We start from the raw sequence: 22,398 nt of genomic DNA, 5'->3' as shown, positions 1-22,398 counted from the left end.
TACTGTTATTTAGTGTTTTATCTTATTGTTAAGCACTTTGTGATTTTTATCTTGAAAGGTGCTATATAAATAAACATTTACTTACTTACTTACAGACTGTTTCCTGTTTGTGAGGAAATCCAGTATCCAGTTACACAGTGATGGTTTCAGTCCAAGCAGAGCCAGTTTGTTTACAAGAGTTTGTGGCATGATGGTATTAAAAGCCGAGCTAAAGTCCAGAAAGAGGAGCCTGGCATACGTGTCCCGCTTCTCCAGGTGGGTGAGAGCCTGATGAATGACAGTTGCTACTGCATCAGACGTACTCCTGTTATTCCTGTACACATACTGGTGTGGGTCCACACTAATACTGATGGTGTCCCTGATGTGTGTCATTGCCAGTCTCTCAAAGCATTTCATGACTATGGGTGTTAACGCCACAGGGCGGTAGTCATTCATGCAGGTCACAGTAGAGGTCTTGGGTACAGGAATAATGGTGGCTGTCTTGAGGCATGATGGTACTGCAGCCTGGAGGAGGGAGATGTTAAACATGTCTGTCAGCGCAGGTGTCAGCTGGTATGCTGCGTCCCTTAAGACTCGCCCAGAAACACCATCAGGACCAGCTGCTTTCCGTGGGTCTATCCGCAGCAGAAGCTTTCTCACCTCATCAGGAGACACGCTGAGTGGAGATTCACCCGATGGTAGGGTGAGCCTGGTGCAGGGGGGGTGTTAGGATCCTCAAAGAGTGCATAAAAAGTGTTCAGGGAATCAGGTAAGGAAGGGTCTGCTGAGGACACCTTCACCTTCTGCGGTGGAGTTTTCCTTGCCCCACTGGCTCTGGGGTCTGTACAGGTTCCCTGTACATCCCTTGCAAAGTTGGCTTTGGCTTTTGTAATTCCCGCATCCAGATCCCTTCTGGCAGCCTTTAAAGCATTTTTGTCCCCTGACCGAACAGCAGCATCCCACGCCTTCGGGAGTACACGAACATTTTTATCTAGCCACGGTTTTTGGTTGGGGTAGGTGGTAACAGTTCTGTTAACAGAAACGTCATCAGCACATTCACTGATAAAGCTCATAACAGTAGATGCATATTCCTCCAGATTAACTGCTCCATTGTATGTTGCTGCATCTTTAAAAAGCTGCCAGTTTGTGCGTTCAAAACAATCCTGTAACATGTCAGCTGCGTCCCTGGGCCACACTGTGATCTCTTCTCCTGCAGCTTTTAGATGCATCCCTTCTCCAGCACACCTGAATGACATGAATGCCCCTTACCAGGCCTCTGCATAGATGAATAACATGTGGAGGAGGGGATTCAGGTAGCTCCGTGAAGAACGGGAGCCCCCATTCATTTGACCACAAATCATCCACATCCACAAGTACAGCTAGGAGGAGCGTATGAAGGCCTTTAGTTCAGCAGGTCCAGTTCCCACGTAGCCCTCTCCTCCGCCACGCCTCCGCCACCCAACAGATGTGCTGAAGCAACCCACATCCAGCAGACATGGGAACACGCTCACTGTAATCAGCTGATAGGTAAAAATGACGGGTTGTCACTCTCTCCGCCTCCTCCCCAGTATGATTATAAACACACTAACTTCATGACCTTTCATGCTACAGCTAACGTGGTTAGCATGTAGACTCTTTTAAACCGCTGTGCAACATGTGAAATCATTATTAGAAAGTTTTCAGTGCGCGTGCATTGTATGGTAAAAAAAAAGAGTTGCTGTTGAGAACTTGTTTATCAGTTCAACACAGAAGGCTGCAGTTTGTTTTGCCTAAGTTTTGAATTTATCACAAATACCAAACTTTTCCTTTTTGTGTAAAAGCGGGAAAACTCAAATTCGTGCAAAACCATGGCTGGTCATCAGTGTTAAGGTCAAGACTTAGAATGACTCATTTTTCTCCCAATAATTTCAAATAATTTCAAATAATAATTTGAACACTTTTAGAGTGAAAACATGGAGATGCCCAGGCCAACTACCAGCAACATAAGTCCTTTTTTCATAGCTATTTACCACGTATCACCTGACCAGGGACCAAAGTTTGTACAGCAAAAAAAAGCCACAATATGACGGTGAGGTTACAGTTCTTCAGTCATTGCATGCCTCTACGGGTCCACTTTGGGGTCCTGGCGCTGTCCTGGTGACCATTCGTGACCTCCACTGGGGTCTACCGGTCATGGCCACCTGACCAGGAGCATTCAGCACCGCATACCTCGACAGCTGACCCTGATGATACTTTATAAGATTTCAACTGCAGACTTTAAACCCTGTCGGTGATAGGGTTTAAAGTTAACCGTTAACAGGTGGTTAACAGTTTGACTTGAACTGTTAACCACCTGTTAACCAAACTGCTGGCTCCTTGTCTGACCCCAGGCATATGTCTTGTCCCGATCTGTTCATTTTCATGAAAAATGCCACCAGTTGAAGTTTTCCTTGCCCCCCTGGCTCTGGGGGCTCATGTGAAGCGTCTTTAAACAACCGTGTTGTTATTGACACTATAATAAACTTAAATTTACTCCAGCACATGAAGGTGTTTACTCCAGCACATGATGGTGTTTACTCCAACACATGATGGTGTTTACTCCAACACATGATGGTGTTTACTCCAGCACATGATGGTGTTTACTCCAACACATGATGGTGTTTACTCCAACACATGATGGTGTGTAAACACCATCATGCCATAAGTAAAGAACGTGAGAGAGCCTGGCAGACAATAGCCGACTGGCTCAATGCGTAAGTAGTCAAAAACTGTACAATTAATAAACAGTGCTCCACTGGAACTGTCAATTAGGCTACAATTAAAGGAGTTACTTTTCAAATCCACTAACTGTTGTATACTTTAAGAGTGACAAGCAGGTGCATGTTACTCAGGAAATGTAGAGTATGATTAGGTGCAAACAATTATCCACAATGTGTCATTTAATCTATTTTCCTCATGTAACCTTTTTATCTATTTTATCTTTCTGTCCTTCATAAAGAACAAACCTGTCTGGCCATAAAAGGACCTGCAGCAAGAAAAAATTAAATATAAGAACATTTTGCAGGCTGGTAAGTGACTCCAAAGTAGATAACCGTGAACAAATGAGGTGAATAGATGAGGTGTCTGCTGACATGTTCAATGTCTGTATGATTGTAGCAGTTAAAAAAAGGCCTATAGAACTGGCACAGGGGACGGCCCACCAAGCCAGGATGTGACTCCAGCAGAGGAACTGGCACTCCATTTAAATAAAGGGAGGCCAGTGATGGAGGGGATCCAGGGAGGGACAATAACTGACTCTGTCCCAGCCACAGAAACTGTCCGCTTCATACAAGGTACATCACGTACTGCAATTCTACTGCACATGGAACACAATCAAATATAATATAGTGTCTGACTTTGGATAACCTTGGGAACACAATTACACTTTTGGAGCCACCAGAAGATGATCCGGTTAGTACGGTGTCTCGAAATCACAGGCTTGGTATGTTCTGTGAAATCTTAATCCAAGTCCTCTCGCTGCATGTATACGGCAGGAGGAAGGCACATCTGCAGCTGCAGAATGCACGTCTGCAGATGAGGAGACTGTGTCAGTGGAGTCCAGAAGGCTTGAGGCATGTCAATTTTATGGGATTAGCCTGCTTATTTATTCCATGAAGGATATGAAGTCAGTGATGTGGTGCTAATAGAAAATGTGTAGCAGGACCCGGATGCTGCACAGTCTCCTAAGCGGCCTGGTAACATTGTGAGTATTGGCTAAAGTACATCTACGTTATGCACAAATCCTGCTGTGCTAATTGACATTTCCTTTACAGACCTCACAAACTGTCAGAACGCTTTATTCAGGGCACCTGGAGAGAGAGAGAGAGCTGGCAGATGTTAAAAGCTGACTCAAAAAGAGCAAGCTCCAAGGAATGGAGCTGGATCTTGAGATTAAACGCCGGACACTCAGAAAACTGGACCTGGAAATCCAGTAACCAAAAATCTGTATCTCTCAATGACATAGTCATCTCCAAAGGCCAGGGGATGTGACCTGTCCCTGAAAACTCGTTCACGTCTGAATGCTCTACTGAGGATGCGGGCTTCCTCGTCCAGCACATCCTCCCAAAAAGGGAAAGCTATTATGAAAGTGGTGCTTGGGTTTGAGCTTATTTCTCAACTCCAAATGTTCTTGGATCAAAGTGTCAAGATGTGCGATCTGGGACAAGGAAATCTTTGAGCACAAATAAGATCGACAATGTCTTTCAGCTGAAGAGCTAACTGCCATACTTCATCCTCATGGTTCTGCACTTTGTCACCAATCAAAACTGGTAGCGTTCTCCAAAGGTTCCAGTTTTGAACAGCTTGTCCTGATAACTTGACTCCGTCAGGGTTGACAGCACATGGCTTTGTGAGAGCTTCAGATCCTTTATACTTAAACTGTTTGATGCGCCTGTTTAAGAGTGAGTATGTGAACCATTTTTTCTTTTTTATAAAGGTCTTCAGGTACAGCGCTACATCATATGACAAGACTCCCTCAAAGAGGTCATGACCTAAACAAGGTGGGAGGCCAGGCTGGGATACGTGAAAACACTCAAGGATATTAAAGATAGAGTTCACCTTTATTCCTCTAACGTCTTGGATGTTATCAGCCTGGAGATCAGCAACAGCTGCGTCATACGTCTCTGTGGTGCGTGGAGGACCGCAGCATTTGGATCAGCCTCAAACTGAAGTACCTGCAAAAATATTGAGAGCGACTGAAGTTCTCTGTAAACCCGCCTATGAAATGAGAACCCAAGTTATCCCCACAATGCAGTAAAGACCTCCTTTTACTGTTTCTCCATCTACATTCATTCATCTGTCTCCAAGGATTTCACATCTGCCAACAACTCTGAGAAAACTTTTTACTTTAAGCATTTTGGAAAAACATTCTCAAGACACAACAAGACTAAAAACATATTATCAGTATTTGAACGTAAATGAATGGGTAAATTTGCTAATGAAAGATAGACTGCTAGAATTTTGTGTGTCTTTTTAGCAGAACCCAGGGGATTCACAATTTCACATGTGTCTTGGTACAAAATCAGTTTAAGGCTGTCGGGGTTTTCATTAAAGAACGGGCGACATTTGAAGGTTTGTCCATCATATAAATCCGTAAAAACCTCCACATCAGGATCTCCAAACTGCTGTGACTGTGTGTTCTTCCATAAATGTGACTGTAAAACGTTCTTCAGTGTTTCTGCCACTGGTATGTAGTAAGCATGTTTTTGTGTCATGTTTTCATCCTATCCCAGAGACACTTTTTGAGGTTCGGTGTATTTCAAAATTTTTCTGAATGTGTGATTTCTGGAGTGTGTTGTTCTTAAATGTCCCTGATGACAGGCTGAGAACAAATCGGAAACTTTAATGCAGTCACAGATTTTAGTGACTGCTTCATCTGATAAGCTCATATCATTTTTTAATAAAGAACTTACTTTAGTTATTGTGTGGGCTTGACCTAACTCGTGCACATTTTGCATTTCCTCCACAGTAGTCTGTAAAGTAGAAGCAGGGATAAGCAGCTGTCCTTGGAGTTTAAGGTAAAAGAGACACATGTTTCTAAGATAAGACTGACTATCATTCTCTGGCATATCACTGGCTGCACTAGCTGTTGGCTCGGCTTCATGTGTGTTTTCTCAATCATCTGTACTGGCAATGACATTTGGGGGCTGGGGGCCAGTTTCCCTGTACATGTTATCAGCACCATCAGGGGAGCATGCTTTATGCTTCCTACACATGTGAGAAGTAAATGAAGACTTTTTAGTAAACACATGTTTGCAACCACTGACTGGACATGACACAGACCTGCCCTCTCCAATATGATCATTTAAGTGAGACACGAGCTCTTTTACTGTGTGAAAATATACAGTGTACATCTATTAGTTGTGCACTTTTGCATGCATATTGTCATTTATGCAGTACTAACTGAACAAACTGCAGCTGAATGAGGAGCAAAATTTAAACAAAATGATGTTTGGAAGGAAGGACAAAATGTTGCAGCGGCTGGATGGCGTAAAGAACAAGGCTGGCTACAAAAAAAGGAAGGAGGTTGTGGACAAAGTCTACAACAATGAGCAGACAATAACATTTAAGTAATTTTGTAAAAAAAAAAAAAAAAAACTAAAGTGTAAAGTTGATCATTTCAAGTGTGTTAAGAGCAAAACCTACTTTTATTCTTTGCTGGAAAAAAGAACATTGAAACTGTGTTGCTGTTATTTCTATTCAGTATTTTTATGAAAAAACTACAAATAAAACCAATTTAAAGAAACATTTATGCTTAAATGCATTCAGTTGCACTTATAGTCTGGCCGGCTTTCCCCACAGAATTTTTTTTGTTGTTGTTGTTTATTTTTTTTTTGTTATCAATTCTTTATTAAAAGAACGAACAAAATGTAAATGTATAGCTTGTGGAAATTGTGATTAACTTTTGGAATCTATCAGCCACATTGATTGTTGATCAGAAAAGTTCATTTAGAGCTCAGTGACTATGAACACCTCTTACATAATTCATTTTAAATACAATGGTAAATTTATTTACTTTTTCTTCCCAAACTTACTAATATGTCCCATCACACACAACCCGAGAATGTGAAAGTAATTAGAAGAATGCATCAAAGCTCCTGCAGAAATATCAAATATATCTAGTAAAGACAGGATTGGATGTTGAAATTAGGCTAGGCAGAAGCTGGTTGTCCTCCCAAACACTGTGTAAATCTATATTTTCTTCTAAATGTTTTATCTAATTAAACAGGTTTGCATTTTCAAATACACCTTTACTGTGTCTGCTAATAAAATATTTACAATAAAATAAATCATATACAAACTATATTCTCAGAAAAGTCTGAAAATCTTCCAAAATCCATCATGTTTTAATGTTTGAATGTTTATTTAAGAGAGCAAAGCACAGCTAAAGGACAAGTAACCATACTGATGAATCCATATGCTTTTCCAGTAAAAGCCTCTGCATTAATGGTATTTTTACACAAGTGCAAGTCTGAGAAAACTGAGTAAAATAAGGAATTGTAAAAGTGTTTGAGGTGCAACAGTCATATGAAAATGCTTTCAATTAAAGCCCCCGAAGACACAGAAACTACACAGAAAAACTTATGTGACAAAAATTATAATATTTTAATTCAATGTGTCTGCTATGTGAGCGTTACTTGAATGTGTCCTTTCTACTATATACTATATACTTTCTTATACTTGAAGGTCTAACCTTTGCACAGGATATTTTTCAGGAGTGGTGCAAATGAGTAAAATGGTATTAAAGCGATCAGTAGGACCAATGTGAAGGGCTGGTGTAAACCAGTTAACATCTCAGACAAAGAGTTCTAGGCTCAAATGGCCTTTTTCCTCTAATAGAGAACATAAACCAAAGTCTATCTCGTCCACCCTCCTGCAATTTGGTTAATGATTTTTTCCCCTAAGGATCATGTCCAAACTAACTCTGTAGCCACTCTGAAATATTGCTTTAAAGGATTAAAATATATATATATATATATATATATATAGAGGATCACATACTAACAAAGGACATTTTTGTGTTCCTCTTTACTGTGGTCACAATAGAGAAACATGAGAAATTAAACATATTTATATTAATAATCTGAATCATCATGTGGAAAAATTTGCAACACGTTTAAAAAGGTCCATAGAAACATAGGTTGGTTGTTTGTGACACTTGTAGGAGGATCAGTTGCTCCTCAGTTCTGGCCTTGGATGGCTGGTTAAAAAGCTCCCTGGAATGTTATGTTGACGGATGCTCAGTCCCCCCACCCTCCTCACGGGCGGTGGACTTTTACCTGGATCAGCTCCCAAGGACGCCCACTATCATCAGGTGGCAGAGATTGGAGATGGAGAACTGGTATAAAGTTCACATGCTCACTTACTGCGCACACACACGCTCCACACTCACATACACCACTACAGATGCACCTCCCCCGAAGACTCACTGCCTTGGTTGTCCCTCCCCCCCCTCCCTCCACTCCCGGGCGGCGGGTTGACTGGACGCGCTCAGCTGCGTCCGCACTTTGCTGCGATGGGAGACCCTCTCCCCCCCTGCCACGTGTTTCTGATGTTGTGAATGTCTGAGTTATGTGCTTTATGTACCAAGGAGTGTTTTTTTTTTTTGTATCTCAATAATGGGCCCTTAGGCCCAGTGTGGAGATGCCTTTTTTTCTCTCCGGCCACATCTGATTCCCCTAGTGTTATCTTTCTCCTATATCTAAGACAAAGGAGCGCTGTAGAAACGGTGCTGCCTCAGTATGCCTGATCCTGTTTGTGTTATATGTTGTTGCTGTCTAGTCTTGGACGGGTTGTACTGGAAACACAAATTTCCCTGAGGAATTCCAAAGGGATTAATAAAGTATATCTTCTTCTTCCTACTGTCTGGTGGTGATAGTCTGGATCCTTGTGTCTGACCACAAGGACTTGTGTGGCTACATGTTGGTAGATGTTGGGGCTGCTGACAAAGGGCCCTGCACTGTGTCCTTCCTCTTTGAAAAAAGTGAGAAATATCTCCCTTTCTCTTCATTCTTCTATCTTTCTATTTAAAATAAGACTGGTTACAGCATTCATTTCCCCACATTTTCATGCTGTACCTTACTTTAAAATCAGCTGGAGGCCTTTCTAGTCTTCTTTTAAAATGATACTGCATCATGTAGCTCCGGCTACTTTAGTCAGTGCAAAGTAACTTTGATACTGAGGTACTTGGAGTATCTTTATAATTTATTTTTTAAGCTCCAATGTGAAAATCTTGATTCGCTAAGTTGATGTGTAGTCCCTGAATACACTCACTAAATATGACATGGTTTCCCCACATTATGTTGAATCTAGTACTACATCTAGGTCAGATTTTAGGGCTCTGTCTTTGCCACGGGTTAAAAAATTAGCACATAAATTCTGAGGACAACACATTTTATTATCATATCGCTGGATCAAAACTTGAAAACATACAGAGCGTTTATTACAGTTATTTTTACTGTGCAATTGAATTTCTTTACAGTCTCCTTTGTATTTGATCTTTATGGAATCTCTAAAGCCTGTAAAATTGCTTGAGTTAAAGTTGCTGCACAAGCCACATAAATCATTCCACACACAGCATACTGGCAGCAGACGGCCTCAGAGACCTTTTATTAGGTCAGTTTGACACTGATTCTACAAAACATCATTTCTGTATTTGTAGTTTGGAAATTTACATGCAGATAAAGTTTTGATTCATTTATTGTTTATTAAAAATATGCAGATCACAGATAAATAATTAATGCTGATCTATGGCAGAGTGTCCGTTTTATTTAGAGAGTATTTACATTAAAATTGGAGGAGGAATTACAGAAGAAATATTTGTTTTTCTTGCATAAAAATCCAGTTTAGGAAACGAGAATCTAAAACAGACATGACTCCAGACTATCTTTCTTCCATTGGGATGCTTTGCCAGGTGTTTACTACAACTTTATTCACTGTTCTTTTCTGAACCTTTCCAGCTTTGTACTGAGCAGGTGAAACTTAGCTGGATTAGATTGAGCTCAGGTAACTTGGTCATTCCATTAAATTCTACTTTCTTTACCTTCCAAAACTGCTGGGCTGACTTTGTAGTATTTATATGATTACTTGTGGTGCGAAGGTTCATCCAACCAGTTTAGTTGCATCTGGCTTTATTTAAAAAGAGAGTCTCAAGCTACAGGTTTCATTTACCTGCTTTCATCTTCTATCACAGGATCAGTGAACATGGATTTTCATTTTAGGGACTGAAGCTTTCACTTTAACAGCAGGACTCGTATTCAGTCATTTAACTTACACTTAAATTAAAGTAAGAACATTGTTAACATCACTATTTCTTAAGCAGGTATTTTTGGTTTTATTCATAGCAAAATAAATCTAGTGGTCCTCTTAAGATTCTTAATTTGGGATGACTGGACGTTTAAGGTGGTTTTGCACAGATGAGGTAAGGTTTGGGACTGCGAGTGCCTCCCAGTATGATCTCCAAACTGGGCTGCTGCCCTGCAGGTGCACAGAATGAAAATCTCTGCAGGAGGGAGGTGAGAAGGAGGAATAACTCCATCCTGGCCAGCTGTTCTCTGAGGCAGACACGCTGACCTGACAACACAAGAGTTTTCTTCATTATATTCATAATATATTCATGGAAGATTGTTTATAGAAATACTATTTGTTTGCTGAAATAAACAGTATCACAGACAATGAATTTGATTACTCCCCCTTGTTGTTACGGTCAAAGGTTCAGTTTGCCAGCCAGAACATACACGTATGCCAGAAATAACATAACTACATATAACATCCCAACAGTGGCAGCTAATTGTCTGATAAGTGCACAATTTGTCATACTTGGCCTTACAAATATTTTTGGAAAATTTCATGAGAAATCTGACTGAATTTTCCAGCACAGTCTCCAGCAAAATGTCTTTTTTACTATTTGTAAATTCTATAAACCAGAGATATTTGTATGTTCCATATGTACAGTGTTACAGTTTTTCCAGCAGTAGTAAAGGGTTAAAATGGGTTTTTAAAACACAGGAACACCTTTTGAACAATATGATGAATTTCTTACTTCCAGTGGGAAACCTGTTAACATCAGAGCTCAGAGATACAACTTCATGGTCCTCTCATGGCACATGCATGTCACTAATAACACATGAAGTCATTAGCATTAAAATGTAGCCTACAGGCTGTGTGTAGGATAATAATGATTCTAGTGCCTACGGCTTTTAGCCACTCAGCTGGGTGGAGGGAGAAATCTGTTTATCTGCACGGTAACTTTTTAACACGTCTTGCTTTTAATTATTTTAATGTAATTTATTATTTTATTGTGATTCTTGCTGTGTGTTGCTGCCTTTTACTATTTCTTAATATCTGTAATGCTTTTGTTTTATGTAAAGCACTTTGACATACAAATAAACTGCTTTGCCCTTTCCTTGCCTTGCCTATAACATGCTTCAATAAGCAATTCAAAACTCACTGTCCAAGTTGGGTGAAGTTCCCGTTTATTTTCCATTATATCTTATAGTATGCACTGATGACGGGTCACATTTATGATGAAAATAAAAGGTGCAAATAGCAAAAACAGTAGGAGGATTGTAGTGTCTGACTAACCTGCAGAGAAAGGAATGAAGGCCTCCCTCTCCCTAAATTTACCGTCCTGGTCCAGAAAACGTTGAGGGTTGAAGGTATATGGAGTCTCCCACATCTGTTTATCATGTAGGACCGAGTGAAGTGTTGGTATAATCATAGTGCCCTGAAGAAAACACACAATTACAATTACTGGTTAAGCAGCCACCTCATATACAGAGGCTACAGCTCCTCAATGCGGCTGGCCTGGCTTCATCACTATGAAATACTGCCACAAGTTCTTCTGTTGGTCTTTTTTCAGATTGTTTTCACCAAAAATCTCATCATTACAATCATTCAAGATGTTCTTCAGACCAAAATTCATCCTTGAAGATGATGGTTCTCCTTCCACGTTTTAATAATACATTGGAAAGTTTTGAGACTTTCAGAAATCTCTTAAGTTATTTGTCTACTTGATGCAGATCCATTGTGAATGAATCACATCATTTCCATGATCACAGTTTAAAGAATGAAAAGTTGCCTTGAGCAGGGTTAAATAAGTTATTTCTAGTTGATACATATGAATCTGCAGCATTTTTCTACTAGGAGGTTCTTACTTTTTTACTTATTTAAATCCAGGCATTTATTTTAACTATGATGTAATTAGTAATTCATCATACTGAGTTCCTAGTCAGAATGAAGCCACCATTAAACATTTCTATCAGCTGAAACATGAGTCAGTATGAATAACATGAAGAGTATGATCAAGAGACGTCATTAACCAACTATTATTAAAAGGACTGACATGTGAGAGGCCACTGGCAATATAAAGTCAAGGGAAGCTGCTCATAAGAGAATCAGGTAGGCAGATATTACTCATACACACACCTTGTATATCAGGGTTGTTGATCATGTATAGCAGCCCCCAGAGTAAAGTAGTTGTGGTGGTTTCAGTTCCAGCAGGGAACAGATCCAGGGTACAATAACACAAACTGCTGAGGGTAAAACTTCAGTCCTGGTCCTCCGTCTATCAGCAAACAAGAGACAGATGTAAGAATTTAATGTATTTAGATTTAAAAAAGAAAAAAAAAAACAGGTAACACTCACCTTTTCCATCTCAGTGAGGAAGGAGTCGATGTAGTCTCTTGGAGATGAGGGGTCAAGGTCCGCTCTGTGTTCTTTGATTTTGAGTTCAACAAAGTCAATAATCTTTGGTACCACACGAAATATCTCCTGATGAGGTCCAGGTATCCTCTTCATCAGCCAAGGAATTGTGTTGTACACCTACAGAGCATGGAGACAAATACCAGATCCTCTCAGTCTGTGAACACTATAGCTGTTATTCACTTAAGTTTCTACTGCACACCTGGTGGGGTCGGTAGGTGGATTGATACCTTTAATACACCGAATAATTCTAATCACCAGTTCTGCACTTGCTGTCTTTAGATTGGCTCACCTGTGTCATAAAACCTGCCTGTAAACACACAATGTCATTCAAGCCCTGAAGAATAGACTGGTACTGCTTGTCATTGTATTCAAATCGATTCCCAAACACCAAGCAGCAGATGATGTTGGAACCAGCGTTGTTTATCAGTGTCTGGCCATTAAAAGGCTTGCCTGTAAAATAAAAAAGGGAACAGAGATTAAGTAAAACCTTACGTCAAAATAGTAAGTGTGTGATGAGCCACAGAAAAATATCAAGTGTTTTCCAGTAAACTCATTCGTGCCTTGCTGGTCTGCAAAGGCCTCTGTGAGATATCGGCACTCCTGCTGGATGAATACTTCCAGGGTCTTCTTGCCCAAACCAAAGTTTCTGAGTGTATGAAGAGCAAATCTCCTCCACTGTTTCCATGGATTACCATGTGACGTCACAAGACCTTACAAGAAATTAAAGAAATATATATAAAAACATTGAGATTATTGGTTGTGGATGTAGGTAAATTTAGCAACTTTTCTAAACAAAATGTAACAAACAATACCGTTATTTCCAATTAATTCTTCAAAGATTGGTGTAATAGGTCGATCTGTGAAGTCTTCTCCTCGTTGGACCAGGGCCTCTTTCACATGTTTGTAGCCATTAATGATCACAGCCCTTTTGCCAAAGAGATGAAGGCTAAAAATATCCCCATATTCCTCTGCAAACTGAACACAGAAGATGTATTTGTGTTTAACTGATATTTGGCATTTGTTGTTATGCATTAAACCAGTGCAAAAGGTTACCAAGACAGGTTACGTGAAACAAGCCAAACACAATAAGCATTTTGTCTGAAAATTGTTGACATGAACAGAGGACAACCACAACAGTTAACCATGACGAGGAAGGTGCACGAAAACCAGAAAAAATTAAGATGTGTGGATGAGAAGAAAGACAGTGGTTATAAGTCCAAGTAAAACTCCATATTCCTTCAATACAAATATCTTCGTCCATTTTAATATCACCTTTCTAAGCCAGTGCAAAGCTAAAAGGTCTACAAAAACACAAAACCCCAGAGTAGCCCACTGTCTAGATTTTAACATTATTATTATTATTATTATTATTATCATTATTATTTGTAATTATTATTATTATTATTATTATGACCTGGTCTCATGTGGACAAGGACCCAACAAAGCAGTGGAACAAGTTCAGACACTGGATCCTGTACTGAACTTGTTCCAGCTCTTAATTTACTTTTCCCGACTTTTTCGACTCCTGTACTTTGATTTGATTATTTTACTGTGGTAAAGTTAGTTTGACGTTCAATATTCAACAGATATTCGCGCACCCAGTCTCCTCGTCATATTTAGCCGAGCCTATGCACTTTGTCACGGATTTGAGAAGCACGATGAAACGGTCGTGTGATCTTCACTACCAGTGCAAAGTTAGGGACCGTCAGCAAATTACAGATACCATCATTTTTGAAAAACAATATCTCCTCAACCACATGAAATATAAATGTCAAAACAATTTAAACTATTCAACATTTCTTTGTGCATGTTGCACAGCCTTTGTTTTTTCCATTTTCATCTCATGTTATTTTTATATTAATTTTTTAATATTTTAAACTTCAATAGCTTTTTAGTCACATGACCTACACACCTCAAATCACTATGCGATTGCTCATGTAGTGCTGCCAAAAACAGTTTTTATTGATAAATATGTGTATCCTTGTATGTATATAGAGTCAAAAGGCCTCCTGTATGAAAAAAAGCAGCAGATAGACACAACAACAGAAGAACCAGCACATCCCAAATGTTGTGGAACTTCTTTGGTTTTCTGAAAAATAGATTTATCAACATTTTAGATTTTCACATGCATTTTTATGGTATTTGTCTCAGTTGTCCAAAGTAAAATATTGTATTGTGTTTGTATAAAAATAAGATACATTTTTACAGCTTACAAAAGTACATCAGCAACAGAGACAGCACTTCCATTTTCCTTTCTTAAACCTGTTGAGGAGTGCTGTATTCATGCCAAGGCACAGCTGGTGGAACCATCGTTTGCATGAGTCACACTGAAGCTAAAAGGTAATTAACAAACAATCAAAACAACAAAATCTTATACATGGACTTAACTGCCTGAGTTCAGATAATCTGATCTTAAATTATAAAATCTTTACTCATTATCTGATAATAAAGGACTCACATTATTCTTTGCAAATGTGACATGGTAGATCAAAATCATTTTAAAACTCACATTCACACCATTTTACTCATCTGGCAACTTGTGACATATTTCAAAATATATAAAATACTGATAATGTATAGATATGCTTAGCTCATGCTGATTGCATTGTAAATACATGTGTTTTAGGAAGCAATCTTGTGGTAATCACCTTCTACACCTGTGTTGTATAAAATAAAATAACTGACCCACACGTCTTTGGGCCACCTCCAGGGGGCGTGTCTGTTGACACATTGAACCGTCTCTCTCTTCATCAAAAACTGCAACAAAAAGCATGTACAGTATATTTCAATATAAAAGTTAAATTTCTATTAAATTGATTTAACTTTTTCTTTCATTAACACACCACAGCTCTCCAGAATCTCAGCTGCCATCTCCAGTCGCTTGGATGACATTGATTCTTTTGATGTGTCAATGTTCATGTCTTCGGGGACATAAGGGTGGTTTTCCACCATCTTCATGGCCATCTGGACCATCATGCAGAACATGTTGTGATTTTAATAAAAAATCCTGCATTAAACTGAAAGATCATGTGTTGACAGAGTACTGTAATACATAAAATAAACACCTTACAGTTTGAACTCACCTGCATCACCAATACTCCACAGCTGAAGGTGTCCTGTTATGTTATGTCCTGGTCTGGTTTATAACCCCACCTGTCCACTTTTTGTCCACCCAGTCACTTTTGCTGTGGCATGTCCTTCGCATCTTGAAGTATTCTCTAATTAAGAAAAGATATGTTTGCCCCAGATTACTTTATGTTTGTATGATAGTAATGGTAAATAGTAAATGGAATGCACGTATACAGCACTTTTATCCAAAGACCTAATAATTTTGGCCTCTCATTCACCCATTCCCACACCAATGATGATGAGCTGTCACATAGTGTGCTAGCACAACTATCTGTACCAATTACAATTTCAGTGTCAAAATATATCCAAAAGAAAATCTAAATCTAAATACAATAGCACATGCATGGTTATTTTACTGGATTTAAATCTTTCCTTATACAAAATGTAATAAATAATCATTTTTTATGATGAGCTTTTCATTTGAAACAATGGCCATTGCTGTCGTGTTGCGTGGCATAGATATGTCTTAAAAGTATTTAAGATGTTATTAAATTCCAGAGCTTAGAAAAGTTTGTACAAATGATGTATGGGTATTAATATTTTGAAGAAATAATTAAATACATATAATACAACATAAAAAATGCATAAATTTACTTTTACCTGAATCTGGTTGCGGCATGATCTGAATCAAGCTTTTCATTTTGTCCAGTAGGATCCACAACAAATACCTGGCTGCTTGGTGCATGCAGATACTGTAAAAAATGTTTAGCTTAATACAAAACACTTGTGTTGAATGCTTGGATTAATTATCTCTACTATTGATGTAAAAAGACAAACCAGAAACTTCCAGTGGTTGTTGTTGATGTTCAGAAAACTAATAACTGAAATGTTTTCCTCAAAGTTGACCTACAATAGAGCATCTGACATTAGCTTATAAACAATACATTAGGTTGAAGAGTTTATTATACATAATCAAAATGTAATTTAAATGTACCTTTGGGAGGCTCTGTTGACGTATCTCTGATCTTGTACCATTCATTTTCACCCCTGCACTGTAGTGGTTTAATACATATATACTGTGTCCAGGTCCTCTGTTTTTCACTGCCGCTTGAAAGAAGCACTCAATAGTCTAAAAAAATAAATAAGGATCACAAACTGGAATTTAACATGTGACACATTATAAGAAGTTTGTAATAAGCACCAACAATTTCAGACAATAAGTCTTCAATGAAATATCAACTTTTAGGTGAAATCAAACTAAATAAACAGGGTTTTTGGAATGGATGGGGATACATATTGTATTATATATACACAATGGAACAAACATGCACAGTAAAAAACGACAATAATAATGATAAACTATTTTTATACAATACCTTTTCCTGATTGGTTGCTTGATTGTCGGATGGACTTGAGGCATCATCCTTTCCAGCACGTTTTATCCGAGTATCTATGTGTTTTACTTTAGGCCTTCTGCAAGACATTTTTGGCACTGGCATTTTCTTTGGTGGCTCAAAGTACTTTGATACTCTCTTTGTAGGGCCCTCATTTTTGGTTCTCTTTACCCAGTGCTCCTCTGCCTGGTCTAAGCTTTTATAGACGTTGGAGTCCTGGTGGTCAAAGAGTCAGGTAAGTTATTTTGGATTATGTGTTCTTTGTATCTGCCTTGCAGAGAGCCATACATTTTATGTATGAAATCAGCTGGACGGAGGTACTTTTTCTTCTGCAGGATGGAATGTTTCACAATCCTGAACCACATCTCAACATGGCAGTTTGTTTCTCGGGTCTTCTGGGTTTCTGTTGTTCCATTGCTGACTCTATCTTTGGCATATCTAGACAGATTGCCAAGTAATACCCCACTCCACAGTGGAAATATGCCTAGATAGTGGTCAAAAAGAACATCCAGTATTCCAGGACAGGCTTAACAGTTTTTGATCCCCGTTTCTGACTGCAATTCAATCTGACATTTTGTCTGGTGATAAACAGCCTGAAAGTCGCTGGTAAATGGAGATTGTCCAGATACTGTCTTTGCAATTCTGTTTGTTTCACATTCATGGTCATCATTGGTTCCTTCCACATGCCCGTTTTTAAAGTCTTTGATATGGCCTATCCACAGGTCCAGACTTCTCTTGGCATGTTTGACCAGATCACTGTCCTCGGCTGCAGTGCGGTCAGGGGAGGCAGGTGAGGCCATAAAGAAAAAACATACAATAAATATTAATATTTTCCACTGACCTGTGTTAAAAATGCATTTTCAGTATGACTCTAACACGTTTTTGACAGTTTATTAAGTAAAAATTGCCAAATTTGAGTATTTCCTGATCACATCCAGTGCAGAAACCCGGTGGAGGCATGGGCGAGCTGTGCCTCAGCTCTGACTGGACCATCCAAAACAAACTGGGTTGCATGACACGTGCTGTTTGCTGTTCCTCAGCACATCGCCAATATGAACTTTACAGAAATATTTGTTATACTTCATGACTCTCTACAGTCTGTCTAATGTATTTAATGCATTTGTGAGAGAAATATTCCCGTTTATCGTACAATAAAGTGCAGAGAAAAGTCAGCGGGTGAGGCAAACAGTACTCTGCCTCACCTCAAGGGGGCGCACTCACACACCAACACGGTGGCTGCAACATTTCACAACACTTTTTTTCCTCCACACTCTTCTCCACACCAACACGGTGTGTGAGTGTTGCCAACTTAACAACCTTTTTTTGTTTGTTTGTTTGTCTTTTAAAGCGACCAGCGACAAATCTAGCAACTTTTTCAGTATTGGAGACTTTTGTAAACTGACGTATATGAAAGTAGTTTATTTTTCTCAGTGAGGAGTAGGTGCTGCTGTGCAGGCCCCTCCCCTGTCCAAAAGCAATCAGAAGAGGCTTCTGGCAGCAGCAGCAGCTGCATTCAGAGCAGGAGATGATCACCTGTTTCATGACCAGGCTGAAACAGCTTCTTCCCCAGAGCTGTCTCGCTGCTGAACTCTGCCCCCCACTGACTCACCCCATACCACACTACATCCCATCACACACCCCCCGACCTGACCGAGTACTATGTACTGAACATTCCACTAGCCTTTCCACTTCACTGTTTATTTAGTTAGACTCCTGTTCATTACTTTGCACTATTTCAATGTCCACTGCACTAGTGACTAAGTTACATAAAGACTTGTAAATACTGATGTACATTAATGCACATATCCATCTGTATATTATGCTCATAGTACTTAAATCACCATACTGTGATAATCACTTTTTTTGCTTTTGTACATTGCACATTTGTACATACTGTACAGTCATTTGCACATACTGTATATAATATATATCTTGCACTTGTTGCTTATTGCACTTCTGGTTAGATGCCAAACTGTGTTTCGTTGCATTGTACTTGTACATGTGTAATGACAATAAAGTTGAATCTAATCTAATCTAATCTAATCTAAAATGAAACGTTTAAAGCTGCTGCAGGATGATCTCGGCTGGTTTACAGTCAGATATTAATGTCTATTAATGAAGAGTGTGGAGGAAAACAAGCGTTGTGAAATGTTGCAGCCTCCTTATTAGAAAACAGCCTACACTTAATAAAATTAAACTAGAATAAAAGAAAATATTAACCAAAGAATTAGTTTTATTTTTATTAGTTTTGCCTTTTAAAAATTTTTTAGCTTGTCTTTTCGTCCATTTTTGCCTTTCACATGACATTCCTCTTCACAGCAGCCTCCATGTACCAGGCTATTATGCACATTAGATGATGTCTTTTACCGATTTCTACCGACTTTTAGGACGCCAGTAGCTACTTTTCTACTGAGGAGTTAGTAACAGTGGGTGTGTGAGTGTAATTGAAAGAGGAATGCTGATAGGATGAAGCATTACCAGTTGCATGCTGTTGAATGAATATTGAAATGAGATGCTCTTTTCAGTTCTTACAATTGTAAATCAGTGCCTCACCAACCATAAACTTCACCGCACGTCACTGTCGGCTGCAGTGAAAAGCACACACATATTTTTGAACACACAAAGTGCTTCATCCATGCTGGTACTGGTGGCCTATCTTTGCCCTTCCCTGGCAGTACAAGAACATAGTAGAGCACTCTTTTTTTTTTATTAGGAATCTTTGAAACAACTCCGCCAGTAGCATCAAGGTGGAGGGTAACTGGCGTGAGTTTGAGATGCTCCACTAAAATCTGTATACTTGCATCCATGTACATATGAAGGCCAAATGGGTCCACCTGCAGGTTCTGTATGTAACCACCTGAGGAAATGTTGGTACTGCACTGGTACTGTGTTAGCATTAGCTCCAGCAAAACATCATCAGGGAGTCGCATACTTTTTTTCAATTCAGATGATATCATTTTCAAGACATCCTTAGTTAGACTCCTTGTGATATTGCCTGCAGAAATTTCATCCTTGTGTGTTTTGCTGAGCTGGTGATAATGGTAGTTGCTCACACCTTTTTGAAGAGCTCTGGCAATTTCCCCTCGTCTTCTGTAGCTTGCAGGATGGAATTTCCTTTCATTTTTTGGATGGGCGACTTCACCATATCTGAGCACTTTGATTGTTATGTTTTCTTTCATAGTTCCAGGCTTTTCTTTTCTTATGAACACATACAAAGCTTTGCATCTCTTAAATGTGCACACTGCAGATACATGTAGGAAGGGTGAGATTACAGCAAGGGTTGATTTTCATGAACTCTTTGGACAGTATGTCTGTCCATGGTGGCCTAAGGCTTGTTGTGCCTGGCAAAGGTTTTATTTTATTCCATGCCCTTCTTTTAATAACAATGTTGAAAACCTTAGGTCCAGGTTTTGTTGCTCTAAACTCTACCGATTTCAGAGAGCCTCTGTCATCCTTTCTTCTCCCTCTGACGTTGTCTGTCTCTTCTTCTGTATCACCTGGTAGATTCTCCTCTTTTACTTGTGTGTCACTTTCAGCAGGAGTAGGAGAGCATCTCTCTTTCGTTCTTCTAACTGTCATTTCTTTCTCTGTATCTGGTAGCTGTTTGGATTCTTCCATTTTTTTTCTCTTGCTGCTTCTCTCCTTCTTGTTTCATCAATACCTGTCCTCTAATCGCTCTTCTGTTTTGGCTCCATATAACATACAACCATTTACAGAGTTTTTCTGAATCAGCATTAAAAAGCTGCTGAGCTAAAGAAGACCATGTTTCCGAATTGTAATTTTCTTTTCTCCAAAGCCATGTACAACAAATGCCTGTATCACTACATTTATCCCTCCTGCTTTTTTCCAGAGATCTGTTTCTGCTCTTTGTCCTTTCTTTAATCGCCCCATGATAATCCTAAAGGACAATATGTTGTACAGAGAAAATACACAGTTAGTGTTCTGCTGCTTCATCATGGTCTGAATGAAAACAATTTAATGGGAAATCTGACCTCCTACATAACATAACCACCCATGATAATAACATATGTGTTGCATATGACTATATAAACACCACACCATGAACAAGTAAACCACACTAAAGAAGGGACATAAACCTTTGACTCAGTACAGCCAAAAGGCAAGAACTATCGTACTCAACTACAGACAACACAACCACAACATCATCACTATTGAGGTGAACACACACTGACTTATTTCCTGTCACATGCATAAGCTATACACTGAAATGGACAAGTAACATTATTAAGGACATAAGTAAACTCGGTCTAACAAGCCTTGACAGCTGAATTGTGGATTATAATCAGCTGCAGCATGTGCAGAAATAAGAATGATTATATATGAATTTGGGATAAAAAAATATCTTACCCTATAGTTCTGTTGGGGTTGTACAAAAACAATGACAGCTATAAACTTTATACCACTGTATCAATCATATTTGATACGTCAGGCATTTATGTTAATTTTGCAACAAGAATATTTCTTTTATAAACTAAAACAAATGGGGTCCACTGCATTTACAATATTTTAAACATTTCAATTGGTTTGATTTGTTATTTTTTTCAAACAGTAACCTGTTTACAAAAGTATTGGCCATTATATTATATTGCCTTGTGGCAGAAATTGCCTTAATTTCCTCTCAGAATTGAAGATGATAACACACCTTATAATAGCCAATTAATGTTTTGTGTGAAAACTGATGAGCTATGTCAATAATTAGCAGGGAAGTCATTGGAAGATCCAAGTGATGAGAGCAAGTTGTATAAACCTAAAACATAAACACACCAAATGTATATTAATGATGACATTTCAGTCTTTAATTAGCTTAATTAAATAATTAAAACATTTAATTTGGTACTGGGTTTGGCATAATGCAGATTGCATCATGAAATGCAAACAATAACTGAGGGATTTACAATTACTTTCTAAACCTGCAGTATCATACTAGATTTACACATTTTTGACATAGTTTTACTATAAACTTTGATACGCTTCAATACAGTAAATATTCATTTGGAAATATAAGCTACTAAATAAATAGCACTCTTACTGTAACTTCGTTAATTTCAACCAAGATTTCAGACCCAAAAGCTTGCTAGTTGTTCTGGGATGGCAGCCATTTTGGATTTGGCATTGAAAAGCTTGGTACTGTTTGCAGTAGCATCTATGGGCAGAGAGTATTGTTCGGAAACAAATACTATGAGTTCTATCTAAAAGATTTACTAGAATTTGCACTGACTGCTCAGGTTTGTCCTTTTTTTAAAATCTATATTTTCCTATAATTTTTAAAAATCTTGTAGATTTTATATAGGTACATGTTTTGATTGTTTGTCATTCTCATATATTGTGAAATTTTGTAAGATATTGTAAGAACAAACCAGTCTTTTGAATGGCTCTTTGAAAAGAACGACTCCTCAAGATCCGGCTCCCTTCAAAGAGCCATAAATCCCATCTCTACTTTGAGCACTAGCTGAAGGGCAGGTTGCATGCAATGAAGGTCGCCTATAAAAGGTAAAGCCCAGGGTCCAAGTTTCTTGGCTGTCTGTTCCTCAAAATATCACCCAAACAGAAAAACAAAGACAAATATTTAAATACTCCTGCTGTCTATCCATTCCAAGCCAAGAACATTGCATATTGCCTCCATGTCTTTGCTGTAACTGTGGTGGAGGTGAGGACCCAATTACAAGCAGTCAGGGCAGGAGGCAGAATCGGTGCAGGTGAAAGGTTTATTTCC

At 38.8% G+C, this 22,398-nt stretch overlaps 1 pseudogene; it reads right to left on the bottom strand.

Moving 5' to 3' along the window:
* Positions 1–11,079: 11,079 nt before the first annotated feature.
* Positions 11,080–19,674, bottom strand: LOC121647459 (annotated as a pseudogene).
* Positions 19,675–22,398: the final 2,724 nt, after the last annotated feature.

Source organism: Melanotaenia boesemani, chromosome 10 (assembly GCF_017639745.1).
Source record: "Melanotaenia boesemani isolate fMelBoe1 chromosome 10, fMelBoe1.pri, whole genome shotgun sequence".
NCBI classification, from domain to species: Eukaryota; Metazoa; Chordata; class Actinopteri; order Atheriniformes; family Melanotaeniidae; genus Melanotaenia; species Melanotaenia boesemani.
Note: the sequence above shows the minus strand (reverse complement) of the source record. Positions and strands in the feature narration are given on the sequence as shown.